The sequence below is a fragment of the Scyliorhinus torazame genome, chromosome 14 (genome assembly GCF_047496885.1).
Source record: "Scyliorhinus torazame isolate Kashiwa2021f chromosome 14, sScyTor2.1, whole genome shotgun sequence".
In the NCBI taxonomy this organism is placed as follows: Eukaryota; Metazoa; Chordata; class Chondrichthyes; order Carcharhiniformes; family Scyliorhinidae; genus Scyliorhinus; species Scyliorhinus torazame.
The window spans coordinates 56,417,963-56,430,694 of record NC_092720.1 but is presented as its reverse complement, the minus strand read 5'-3'; the positions used below and the strand labels follow the sequence as shown (position 1 = coordinate 56,430,694).

General features: G+C 42.0%; 1 protein-coding gene and 1 long non-coding RNA gene across 3 annotated transcripts in view; one reads left to right on the top strand and one right to left on the bottom strand.

The window, feature by feature from the left end:
- LOC140389746 (uncharacterized) overlaps window positions 1-12,732 on the bottom strand; it is an 84,652-nt gene that overhangs the window by 10,188 nt on the left and 61,732 nt on the right. The gene's annotated exons all lie outside the window — the stretch shown is intronic.
- The window catches only part of dcun1d1 (DCN1, defective in cullin neddylation 1, domain containing 1 (S. cerevisiae)), a 125,752-nt gene that overhangs the window by 52,524 nt on the left and 60,496 nt on the right, over window positions 1-12,732 (top strand). The gene's annotated exons all lie outside the window — the stretch shown is intronic.

The window sequence follows — 12,732 nt, the reverse complement described above, 5'->3', positions numbered from 1 at the left end:
TTAAACCCTCGACTGGATCTCCTTTGTTCTACCCAATGGCATCTAATATGGCTGTTTTCATTTCCTGTAGGGTTCCTCCTGCTACATTTTGGGGTTTGGGCAAAGCTGATCTTACGGACTGGCTAAGACTCATAACTATTAGCTTTACTTCCTCCCTCTCATCTAGGCCGTATGTAACGTTTTGATGACACACCTCCTCAAAGAATCTGTGCGGGTTTGCGGTGGGCTGGAATGGACTAATTTCTGTGCAAGCTTCTCTTAATTGGGTTATGGATAGTGGGATGGTGTAAACGATGTCAGGTTCATCCTGATCGAATGACTTGCGTTGTGTGGTAACCGGATTCATGGGGCTGTGTGCTGCCTGTGCAGTCGGTGGTGCAGGTGCTTTCCTTTTTGGGGCATGGGGGGCTCGATTTTGATTTTCCATGTCCTCTACGTATTTTTGGGCTTTTGTTTAATTCTTGCCAATTGGGAGCATGTTCCTCATCTAAATCCTGCCCGAAAGTGTACCTGAAGCTATTCTGTACTGAGAGTAGCGACTGTAACTTTTCTATCTTCTGTCGGCATTTAGCATGGTCAACGGTACTCCGCCTCTGTTCCTTAGTGGAGCTGTGGAGTGCTCTCAAAGCTGCTTTTAAATCCACGCATTTGCAGTTAGCTGGGCGACCTGTTGTTCTGTTTCGTCTCTTACCAGGACTGCTGTGTATCTTGGTAGGCTTTATCGTACTGGGTCTGGAAGCTACTAAGGTGAACTAGACAAGATTGATGTGCACGTTTTATATCGGCAATTTCCTTATCTATAGCTGCTAACTGTTCCCGGAGTTGCTTAATTGTCTTCTCGCTTTCGTTACTGTTTCCCTTGTTCTTTTCTTCCTCCTCAATTAACTGCCTACTGAGCGTCTTGACGACCTCCTCCGTGCCTCGCAACTGTGCCAAACAGGACACTATTGCCATCGGCTTTCTGACTTTCCCAACATTTTTCTTGTGGACCTCGCTTAGGTTCTCCCACCAAGTCTGTCCTATCTTTCCTGGACCTGAATCATCATTAGCGCAAAAGTTCGACCAAAGGGGCCATCCTTTCCCCTTTAAGTATTTCCTTAACTCTTCCTCCCATATGGGCCATTGCTCTGCTCTGTTGGTCGCTGCGACCTCGGGCTCCTGTGGATTCATCAATCTTTCCATTGCTTTAGTGGCCATTACTTCTCTTATCTCTTTCTCTACTTTTAATTTGGGACAGGGGAATAAGGCGGCGATTTGAACAGCGGGTATGGCTTAAGCTATTTTCCGGCTCACAATCCCTTGATAGTTGTACACAATTCTAACGCGTTTACCTTGCTCTTCCTGTTAGGTATGCATGCGGGTTAGAAAACACTTACGAAATTTGGTTATTTGGTCGATATGGAACTTGCACTTGTGGTTCTTTCTCTTTCTTGCAATTGGATTGAACGTTTGTGGGTTCTCTCGGAGTGACAAAGTCACTTCTAATCGAGTCCCGTCAGAGTCGCCAATAATGTTGCTCTATTAATAATGTTGGTGAACCACAAGCCTTCCCTTATATCGATCAAATGACCGCACAACCAGTTAGTTAGTTCAAAAGATGGTTTATTTACATACACAAGAGTTATCTCGACATGCAAACACAATATCTACTACGAGTTAAACTATACCTATCAGCTACAATAACCTATACTTAACTTCAGGGAGACCGGCACTGTACAAATGGATAAGGCCTTTATCTGTATTTCACTTGGCTGGTTCGAAGAAAGTGGCTCTGTCTCTGCTGTGCTCTCCGTCAGGTAGCGATCGTTGGTCTTGAACTTGGCTGGCTGTTCCTGCTGTAATTGGGTTGGCACAGGCCGGATGCAAAAGAGATCAACACATGGTTGTGCTCTCTTTTATCCCTCTGGGATTTTGCGCTCCTTTTGGGCAGTCCTTAACCTTGGACCCAATAGTTTGACAGGGCTCTGATCACTGTCTTCGATTTCGGCCAATAAAGGGGCAGATGCCTTGGTAGCTGGGTGGGTCCTTAGCGGCCATTGACCTTGGCTGTTGGGCTTTCTGAGTAAAGGGAGTGGCGCCGATCAGTCTGTGGCTGTACCGGTTGTTTGATTGGAGTTCTATTGTCCTGGGAAAATGGGCCATTAAAATGCAAACGAGCAGGGGGTTTCGATCAGGTCTGGTTACCTGTGTTCCAGATACACACAAGCTCTGTATCTGTGTGAGTCCTGGGTTGGCCATAATTCCCATGGTCCTTTGCAGGTGGCTATCTTAGATGGCTACAGGGCCAGCCTAGCCTCGACTGCCATCTCCATCGCCAACATTATGTCCTCTTTTACTGCCTCCCTATGCTTTTGGCGTTCTATTGAGATGAACTCCATCAGCCTCTCCGTTGAAGACTGGGATGGCGTTGATGACTCTGCTGGGTCCGCCATGTTCGGATACCTGTTACCAAGTGGATCCACTTGCTCCGAAGCTGGGATTTTACTCTGCCTCTATTTGCTCCCCTTGCGTACTGTCTGGAAGTTCGCTGGCATCCCAAACCGGTCGGGTTATTGATGAGGGTCAGATTAGTGCGATTGTTCCAGGTTTGGTGCCCATTCATCTGGTCAGAAAGGTCCAAAAATGAGTTTCCAGACGGGAGCCACCTTTCGTGCGCCTGCTCAGCTCCTGGCCGCCATCGGAAGTTGGTTTGTCAATATTCCACATACCCAGCTGATTGCAATGAGAATTTTCAAAAATGTAATTATGTCAAAAACGTTCTGCATATATAAGTATGGTTTTACTTTATGAAAAGCTTAAAGTTTAATTAGAATTTGGTATTTTGCTACTTTGCTTTGCAGTACATCATCTCTTGAAGGGTTTTTGTTTAATTAATATTTACTCCATCCATTGTCTGTGTTGGAGATGGAAAGAAGACTTTTGTTGCAGGATTGTCTGAACACTGGGTTGGGACCTCAAGTCAAGTACAGTACCAGAATGTCACAGCCACTGAACTACTTTTGAAGTGTACTAACTAGTGTATCCTCTTGACATTATTTTCCAGTTTTCAGTAATGGACATGCCTGAGATTTAGCTCTCCACTTGGGGGTCAAAATAAATCTTCCAGTGTATTAAAGTGAAAGCAATAGGTTTACAGATAGCTGCTGTTGAAATTCATGTTTCCTGTGGTTTCATGTAAATGCATTTTAACCTACAATTATGGTAGAATTTTTCGCAGTTTTCAATTTACCCAAGGTGTCAGCTCTTGTTTTGATCAAAATGGCTGAGACCACTTTAATCAAAATTTAAGTTTTTATTGGAAATCCAGACAGTTTTACTTGTATCTAATATTGTGACTGCTCAACATTTAATCTTCTGAGTGGGTGGAAGTATTGACTTTTTTTGAAATGATAGAATAAAGACATTTTTTGGGGATTTGACAGAATAGCTAGTTGTCATTAACACTTCTATTTCCCTTCTACAAGTTTTCTCCCCCTCCCATGTTCCTGTCACAAAGACAGTGACCTGAAATCTGGAATTCACCGAACGGCATTAGTTCATGGTTCAGTTTGGTCTCAGTGCCAAATCTAATGCCCATTTGGTGAAAAATAATTAAATCCTCTGTAGTGAGCATAGCAGCAGATCAGAAATCACTGAATATTTAAGAATTTATTTTGCTGTTTGATTTCTGCGGCATTTTCAATTTATTTTGTTTGTCTGTAGTTGAAAGTAAATATTAGCATAAGAACAAGGATCATTAGAAAAATAGTTTATTTACTCTCCAAATATATCTTAAACAGTGATTAACATCAGTGATTTCAAGAAAGCAGAAAACAACCATCCCAAGATAATTTCATAGTATATCAAGGATTACCCTAACTTTTTTCATTTATAGTATCCAGCAATGTGAGAAATAAGGAAAGTTGTTTACATTTGCATTACATTCAACTATCAAAGGGCAGGTTCTTCTTGGATTGATCTGATTAAGAAAATTGAGTTGTGGTACCGTAGATTCAAGATTTACATCTCCTACAAGGAGGCCATTTTTTGCATTGTATCTCTGCTGGCCCTTTTGAAGGAACTATCCCAACAACTCTTAATCCCCTGTTTATTTTTTAACCCCATTGCCCTGCAATTTGTTCCTGTTCAAGTATTTATCCAGCTTCCCTTTTGGAAGTTGTTACAGTTGAAGCTGCTTCCACCACCCTTTCAGGCAGTGAATTCTGGATCATAATCTGGTGTGAATATAAATTCTGTTCACCTCTCCTTGTTTTGGCAATTAAGCTAAAAGTATCCCTGGTTACTGACCCACTCAGCAGTACCAACAATTCTTTATCTTTAATCAATACCCCCATAATTTTGAATACCTCTGTTAAAATTTCCCTTGACTTTCTCCTGCTCCAAGGAGAACAATATCAGCTCCTTTAGTCTCCATATATTGAAGCTGCTCAACCCTCGAATAATTCTGGTAAATCTTCTTTGCATTCCTTTCAAAGCCTTGATGGCCTTCCTAATGTGTGGTGCCCATAATTAGACACAATACTCTCACTGGGATCTGGCCAGTTATTTATAAAAGTTTAATGTAACTTCCTTGCATTTGTACTGTGCCTCTATTTATAACGCATTTCCCAGATGCTCTTTTAATAGCTTTATATATACACTTGAACTTGACACCAACAGGGGTACAGTAGCTTAGCAGTTATGGTACTGGACTAGTAATGCAGAAGCCTGGACTAATGATTTGGAGATATGAGTTCAAATCTGCACTAGCAGCTGGCGTATTTAAGTTCAATTACTTCTGCAAATAAAACCTGGTACAAAAAGCTAACATCAGCAACAGTGACTATGAAACTACTTGTTTTTAAAAAATATAGTTCACTAGTGTCCTTTTAGAGAAGACATTCTGCCCTCAAGAACATAAGAACTAGCAGCAGGAGTAGGTAATTCAGCTCCTCAAGACCGCTTCTCCATTGGATTGAATTTGTTTATTGTCACGTGTACTGAGGTACAGTGAAACATATTTTTCTGCGAGCAACTCAACAGATCATTAAGTACATGGAAAGAAAAGGGAATAAAAGAAAATACATAATAGGGCAACACAAGGTATACAATGTAACTACATAAGCACCGGCATTCAATACAATCATGGCTGATCTCCTCATGGCCTCAACTCCACTTTCCTGCCAGTTCTCCATAACCCCTCAACCCATTATTGATTTTAAAAATCTGTCTATCTCTTCAAATTCACTCAATGTTCCAGCATCCACCTTGCTCTGGGGAAGTGAATTCCACAGATTCACGACTCTTTGAGAGAAGTAATTTCTTCTTATCTTTATTTTTAATCCGCTACCCCTTATTCTAAAACTATGACCTCTTGTTCTGGATTGCCCCACAAGAAGAACCATCTGCTCTACGTCTATTTTGTCAATACCTTGTATCATCTTAAGGGCCTCAATTAAATCTCCTCTCGTTCTTCTTAACTCGAGAGAGTATAGGCCTAAACTGCTCAACTCTCTTCATAAGACAAACCCCTCATCTCTGCAATCAATCTAGTGAACCTCCTGAACTGCCTCTAATGCAACTACATCCCTCTTCAAATAAGGGGACCAAAACTATACACAGCACTCCAGGTGCAGCTGACCGATGCCTGTACAGTTTCAGCAATGTTTCCCTACTTTTATACTCTATTCCTTTAGCTATAAAGATCAAAATTCCATTTGCTTTCCTTTATTACCTGTTGTACCTGCATACTAGTTTTATGCGATTCATGCACGAGGACACCTAGATCCCTCTGTGTCAAAGCAATCTGAAGTTTCTCGCCATATTGATAATAAGTTGCCTTTCCATTTTTCTGACCAAAATGGATAACCTCACACTTATCCATGTTAAACTCTATGTGCCAAATTTTGACCCACTCACCAACCTATCTATTTCCATTTGTAAATTTCTTATTTCCTCATTGCAACTTACTATCCCACCTATTTTAGTGCCATCTGCAAATTTGGCTATAGTACCTTCTATCCCTACATCCAAGTCATTAATATATATTGTAAATAGTTGGGTCCCGAGGACTGAACCCTCTGGCAACCCCACGAGTTACATCTTGCCAACCAGAAAAAGACCCATTTATCCCGACTCTCTCCTTTCTGTCTGTCAGCCAGTCTTCAATCCAAGCTGATGAATTGACCCCAAACCCATGTGATCTTACCTTTTGTATTGACCTCTTAATCAAATGCCTTCTGGAAGTGCAGATGTACTAAATCTACAGGATGCCCATTATCCACTTGTTACATCTTCTAAGAACTCTAGTAAATTAGTCAAACACAATTTGCCCTTCATAAATCCATGTTGAATCTGATGGATTGCGTTGTGACTTTCTAAATGCCCTGTTGGTACTTCTTAATAATAGATTCTAACAATTTCTCAACGACAGATGTTGAACTAGCTGGTTTATAGTTTCCTACTTTCTGCCTCCCTCCCTTTTTGGATAAGGGCATGACATTAGCATTTTCCGAATCCACTGGAACCGTTCCCGCATCCAGGGAATTTTGGAATATTAAAAACAATGGATCCACTACCTCTGCTGCCATTTCCTTTAACACCCTAGGATGTAGGCCATCAGACCAAGGGGACTTGTCTGCCTTCAATCACAATAGTTTGTTTAGTATTTTTCCTCTATTGATGATGATTGTTCTACGTTCCATCCTTTCTATTACCTCTGCATTACCTGTTACTATTGGGATGATACCAGTGACCACCACTGTGAAAACTGAGGCAAAATATTGATTTAGCATCTCCGCCATTTGTGTTCCCCACCATTAACATCCAGTCTCATCCTCCAAGGGACCAACATTCACTTTGGCTACTCTCTTCCTCTTTATATACTTATAGAAGCTTTTGCTATCCTTTTTTATATTTTGCATTAGTTTTCTTAATTTACCATTGCTGTTTTTACTACTTTTTGATCTTGAAAACTGTCCCAATCTTCAAGCCTGCCTCTGAACTTTGCAATATGGTATGCCTTAGATTTTGCTTTTATGCTTTCTTTAACTTCCTTGCTTAGCCATGGATGTTTTCCCTCCCTCTTCTAATCCAGAGAGAAAAAAAGATTGTATTTTAGTTGGGAGGAATTGAATATCTTCTTAAACAACTGCCAATGCTTATAAACTGTTCTACCTTTTAGTCTTCCTGCCCAGTCCACTAGGGCCAAATGTGTCCTCATGCCAACCTAATTACCTATGTTTAACTCCAGAACTCTGGTGTGGGACTCCAGTTTTTCACCCTCAAACTGGTTTGAAATTCTATCATGCTATGATCACTCTTCCCGAGAGGATCCTTAACTATGAGGTCATTAATGAATCCCTCCTCCTTACACAATACCAAATCCAGAATACCTGTTTCCCTGGTTGTTTTACCTGGTTAGACCTACGTATGACTACAACCATATGTAAATGACTCTTAATTGACCAAAACAGTGATTCTCAGATATGGTGACTGAATTTTTAGAAAGTGTGTGTGTGAACCCCTAGGTCTCTGTTCCTGTAGCTCCTTTAAAATTCACCATTTAGCATAGATTTACCATTTAGCATATATAGCCTCACTCCATTCTTCATCCCAAATAGCTATGTTCAAAAATGATGTTGCCTCTGTCTTGTATACTTTGCTCATCGATAACAATCTTGCAATGATGGAATCAAATGTTAAATTCAGCAAATTCAGTCTCGTCATTATAATCAGGTCAGATTTATAATTCACTGTTTTACTGTATTGAAGGAAATAACAAGTCTTAGGAAATTACAAAGTGGTGTAAGTAATTATTGAAGTTAGTTACCCTATTATTTCCTGGGATTTCTGAAACGAAAATTGCTTATTGTCACAAGTAGGCTTCAAATGAAGTTACTGTGAAAAGCCCCAGGACTGTAAATTGGATCCTACAGTGTTTAGTGTGCCTTTACAATGGTAACGACCCTTGAAAATTCTGAACCTTTGACACATTGCAGGCACTGATATGAGCTCATAATTCCATATTATTAATCTGAACCTCTGGATTACCAGTCCGGTTCCATAACTATTCTAGTCAGGAAAAAAGATCTTTTGCCAGGTGGGTTTTAGGGCTGAAAATATTTTGGTCTGCTGACAGTGTGTGGTGCTTGCTGTAAAGCAGCTGCTTTTTCATTCACTGTTAACAACAAGCTTGGACTGTTCATAATTAGGTAAATACAATACGATTTGTATGTTGAGGACAGTCCTCTTTCCTTGAGAAAATTAAAATGTTTCACAGTGAATTTTTTTTAAATGCAAGACATATGCTACGTTATGAACATGTGATCAATGTTTGATGACCTCCAGTTCTGATACATGTAAGCTGCCCACCTGTCTGCATTCTGCTAAGGTCACTGAACTAACTTTTCTCTAAATTTAATAAATTATTTAATTGTGATAAAATACTGGAACTAAGTTGAAAAAAATAGATCAAAAAGGTTATCAGGATCTTTGCTTTTGAGTTGTTAACTTACATTTTGGCTCATTTGTGCTGACTACTCTTTTACTTTAAATCTACAGGACGTTTGGAATAGAAACGTAGATAGAAATATTTTAACTAAAACAAGATGTTTTTGTTTAGAATGGTAAATACAGTTGTCCTGAAATCTATCTCCAGATATATTCTAAATTGTAATTTTCTACATTGTGTGTTCCCAATTAGCACCACATGAATCGTATTGCCTTCAGAGTACATCCTCTGCTAATGCCAATTTTGATATGTGTCAGCAGGAATCCTCTCTGGAATCCTTTCTCCACCTGGTGTGTGTTTTCCATGACCACTTTATTCCCTGTGCCTCTATGTGTACATGTGTGCTGTATATACTTGGTGTCTGATACACAGGAATTAAATATGATATACCTTTCCGCAATCCATTTGCAATATTATTGTTGAACCCAGATTACTTGCAACTGACTTCTGTATGAAAAAAAGTATCAAATGGCAATTCGGTGATTAAAACAAAAAGCCAATGACTCCTTAGTCTCGCACAATGCTCTGTCTATTATGCTGTTGCTAGTTAACTGAAAATATCACATTCATAAGTTTTCACACTGTGCAGATTACCAAGAGTGGATAATCATACCGGTCATAAAAACTTACCCCTGCCTGACAAGGACTCATTCACAATATCATGTTCTAGATTCCTTATTTTCAAGTATCTTGCACTCTTTATTCCTCACATACAGAGCAAATGTCCAACTGACCATGTTGGATTCTCCACCTCCTGCGGGTTTCCCAATGTGACGGAGAATTGGGCTTCATGAAGAAAACCGATCCATTTCCGATGCTCCAGCAACACCCCCCCCCCCCTTTTTTTTTTTGCTGGTGGGGGGGTCGAGGTTCACGCCCATGTGCCGGCAGGCGGATGCAGGTCACTTGGTGGGCCAGGCACCATATTCTCCTGCCCCACATGATTCTCCGGTCCTCTGGGCTGGGAATCGTGTGGGTGGGGTTTACTATAGGTATTTCTATGTGTGGCCCTGATGTGGTGCAATGAAAAAAGTTGCTGTTGTAACACTCACCTGGGCATACACCTACTGGCTCAGACATAGGAAGCACCCCATAGAACATTACAGCACAGTACAGGTCCTTCGGTCCTCGATGTTGCGCCAACCTGTGAAACCACTCTAAAGCCCATCTACACTATTCCCTTATCGTCCATATGTCTATCCAATGACCATTTGAATGCCCTTAGTGTTGGCGAGTCCACTACTGTTGCAGGCAGAGCATCCCACGCCCTTACTACTCTCCGAGTAATGAACCTACCTCTGACATCTGTCCTATATCTATTTCCCCTCAATTTAAAGCTATGTCCCCTCATGGTAGACATCACCATCTGAGGAAAAAGGCTCTCACTGTCCACCCTATCCTATCCTCTGATCATCTTGTATGCCTCAATTAAGTCACCTCTTAATCTTCTTCTCTCTAACGAAAACAGCCTCAAGTCCTTCAGCCTTTCCTCATAAGATCTTCCCTCCATACCAGGCAACATTCTGATAAATCTCCTCTGCACCCTTTCCAATGCTTCCACATCCTTCCGATAATGCGGCGACCAGAATTGCACGCAATACTCCAAATGCAGTCGCACCAGAGTTTTGTACAGCTGCCACATGACCTCATGGCTCCGAAACTCAATCCCTCTACCAATAAAAGCTAACACACCATACACCTTCTTAACAACCCTCTCAACCTGGGTGGCAACTTTCAGGGATCTATGTACATGGACACCGAGATCTCTCTGCTCATCCACGCTGCCAAGAATCTTACCATTAACCCAGTACTCTGTCTTCCTGTTATTCCTTCCAAAATGAATCACCTCACACTTTTCTGCATTAAACTCCATTTGCCACCTCTCAAGCCCAGCGCTGCAGCTTACCTATGTCTCTCTGTAACTTGTAACATCCTTCCACACTGTCCACAACTCCACCAACTTTAGTGTCATCTGCAAATTTACTCACCCATCCTTCTACGCCCTCCTCCAGGTCATTTATAAAAATGACAAACAGCAGTGGCCCTAAAACAGACCCTTGTGGTACACCACTAGTAACTGGACTCCAGTCTGAACATTTCCCATCAACCACCACCCTTTGTCTTCTTCCAGCTAGCCAATTTCTGATCCAAACTGCTAAATCACCCTGAATCCCATGCCTCTGTATTTTCTGCAGTAGCCTACCGTGGGGAACTTTATCAAACGCTTTACTGAAATCCATATACACCACATCAACTGCTTTACCCTCATCCACCTGTTTGGTCACCTTCTCAAAGAACTCAATAAGGTTTGTGAGGCACGACCTACCCTTCACAAAACCGTGTTGACTATCTGTAATCAAATTATTCCTTTCCAGATGATCATACATCCTATCTCTTATAAACCTTTCCAAGATTTTGCCCACAACAGAAGTAAGGCTCACTGGTCTGTAGTTACCGGGTTTGTCTCTACTCCCCTTCTTGAACAAGGGGACAACATTTGCTATCCTCCAGTCTTCCGGCACTATTCCTGTAGACAAAGATGACTTAAAGATCAAAGCCAAAGGCTCAGCAATCTCCTCCCTAGCTTCCCAGAGAATCCTAGGATAAATCCCATCCGGCCCAGGGGACTTATCTATTTTCACAATTTCCAGAATTGCTAACACCTCCTCCTTCTGAACCTCAAGCCCTTCTAGTCTAGTAGCCGGAGTCTCAGTATTCTCCTCGACAACATTGTCTTTTTCCTGTGTGAATACTGACGAAAAATATTCATTTAGCACCTCTCCTATCTCCTCGGACTCCAAGCACAACTTCCCACTACTGTCCTTGACTGGCCCTACTCTTACCCTAGTCATTCGTTTATTCCTGACACATCTATTGAAAGCTTTAGGGTTACCCTTGATCCTATCTGCCAAAGACTTCTCATGTCCCCTCCTGGCTCTTCTTAGCTCTCTCTGTAGGTCCTTCCTAGCTAACGTGTAACTCTCGAGCGCCCTAACTGAACCTTCATGCCTCATCTTTACATAAGCCTCCTTCTTCCACTTGATAAGTGTTTTGACTGCTTTAGTAAACCACGGTTCCCTTGCTCGATCACTTCCTCCCTGCCTGACAGGTACATACTTATCAAGGACACCCAGTAGCTGTTCCCTGAACAAGCTCCACATTACCATTGTGCCCATCCCCTGCAGCTTTCCTCTCCATCCGATGCATCCTAAGTCTTGCCTTTCCCCCAGATATAACTCTTGCCCTGCGGTATATACCTATCCCTTTCCATCACTAAAGTAAACGTAATGGAATTGTGGTCACTATCACCAAAGTGCTCACCTAACTCCAAATCTAACACCTGTCCTGGTTCATTATCCAGTACCAAATCCAATATGGCTTTGCCTCTCATTGGCCTATCTACATACTGTGTCAGGAAACCCTCCTGCACACATTGGACAAAAACAGACCCATCTAAAGTACTCGAACTATAGCGTTTCCAGTCAATATTTGGAAAGTTAAAGTCCCCCATAACAACTACCCTGTTGCTTTCGCTCCTATCCAGAATCATCTTTGCAATCCTTTCCTCTACATCTCTGGAACTTTTCGGAGGCCTATAGAAAACCCCTAACAGGGTGACCTCTCCTTTCCTGTTTCTAACCTCAGCCCATACTACCTCAGTAGACGAGTCCTCATCAAACGTCCTTTCTGCCACCGTAATACTGTCCTTGACTAACAATGCCACCCCACCCCCTCTTTTACCACCTTCCCTGAGCTTACTGAAATATCTAAACCCCGGCGCCTGCAACAACCATTCCTGTCCCTGCTCTACCCATGTCTCCGAAATGGCCACAACATCCCAGGTACCAACCCATGCCGCAAGTTCACCCACCTTATTCCGGATGCTCCTCGCATTGAAGAAGACACACTTTAAACCACCTTCCTGCCTGCCTGTACACTCCTGCAACTTTGAAACCTTACTCATGACCTCACTACTCTCAACCCCCTGTATACTGGAGCTACAATTCAGGTTCCCAAGCCCCTGCTGAGCTAGTTTAAACCCTACCGAAGAGCATTAGCAAATTTCCCCCCAGGATATTGGTTTCCCTCTGGTCCAGGTGTAGACCATCCCGTTTGTAGAGGTCCCACTGACCCCAGAATGAGCCCCAATTATCCAGAAATCTGAAACCCTCCCTCCTGTACCATCCCTGTCGCCACGTGTTCAACTCCTCTCTCTCCCTATTCCTTGTCTCGCTATCACG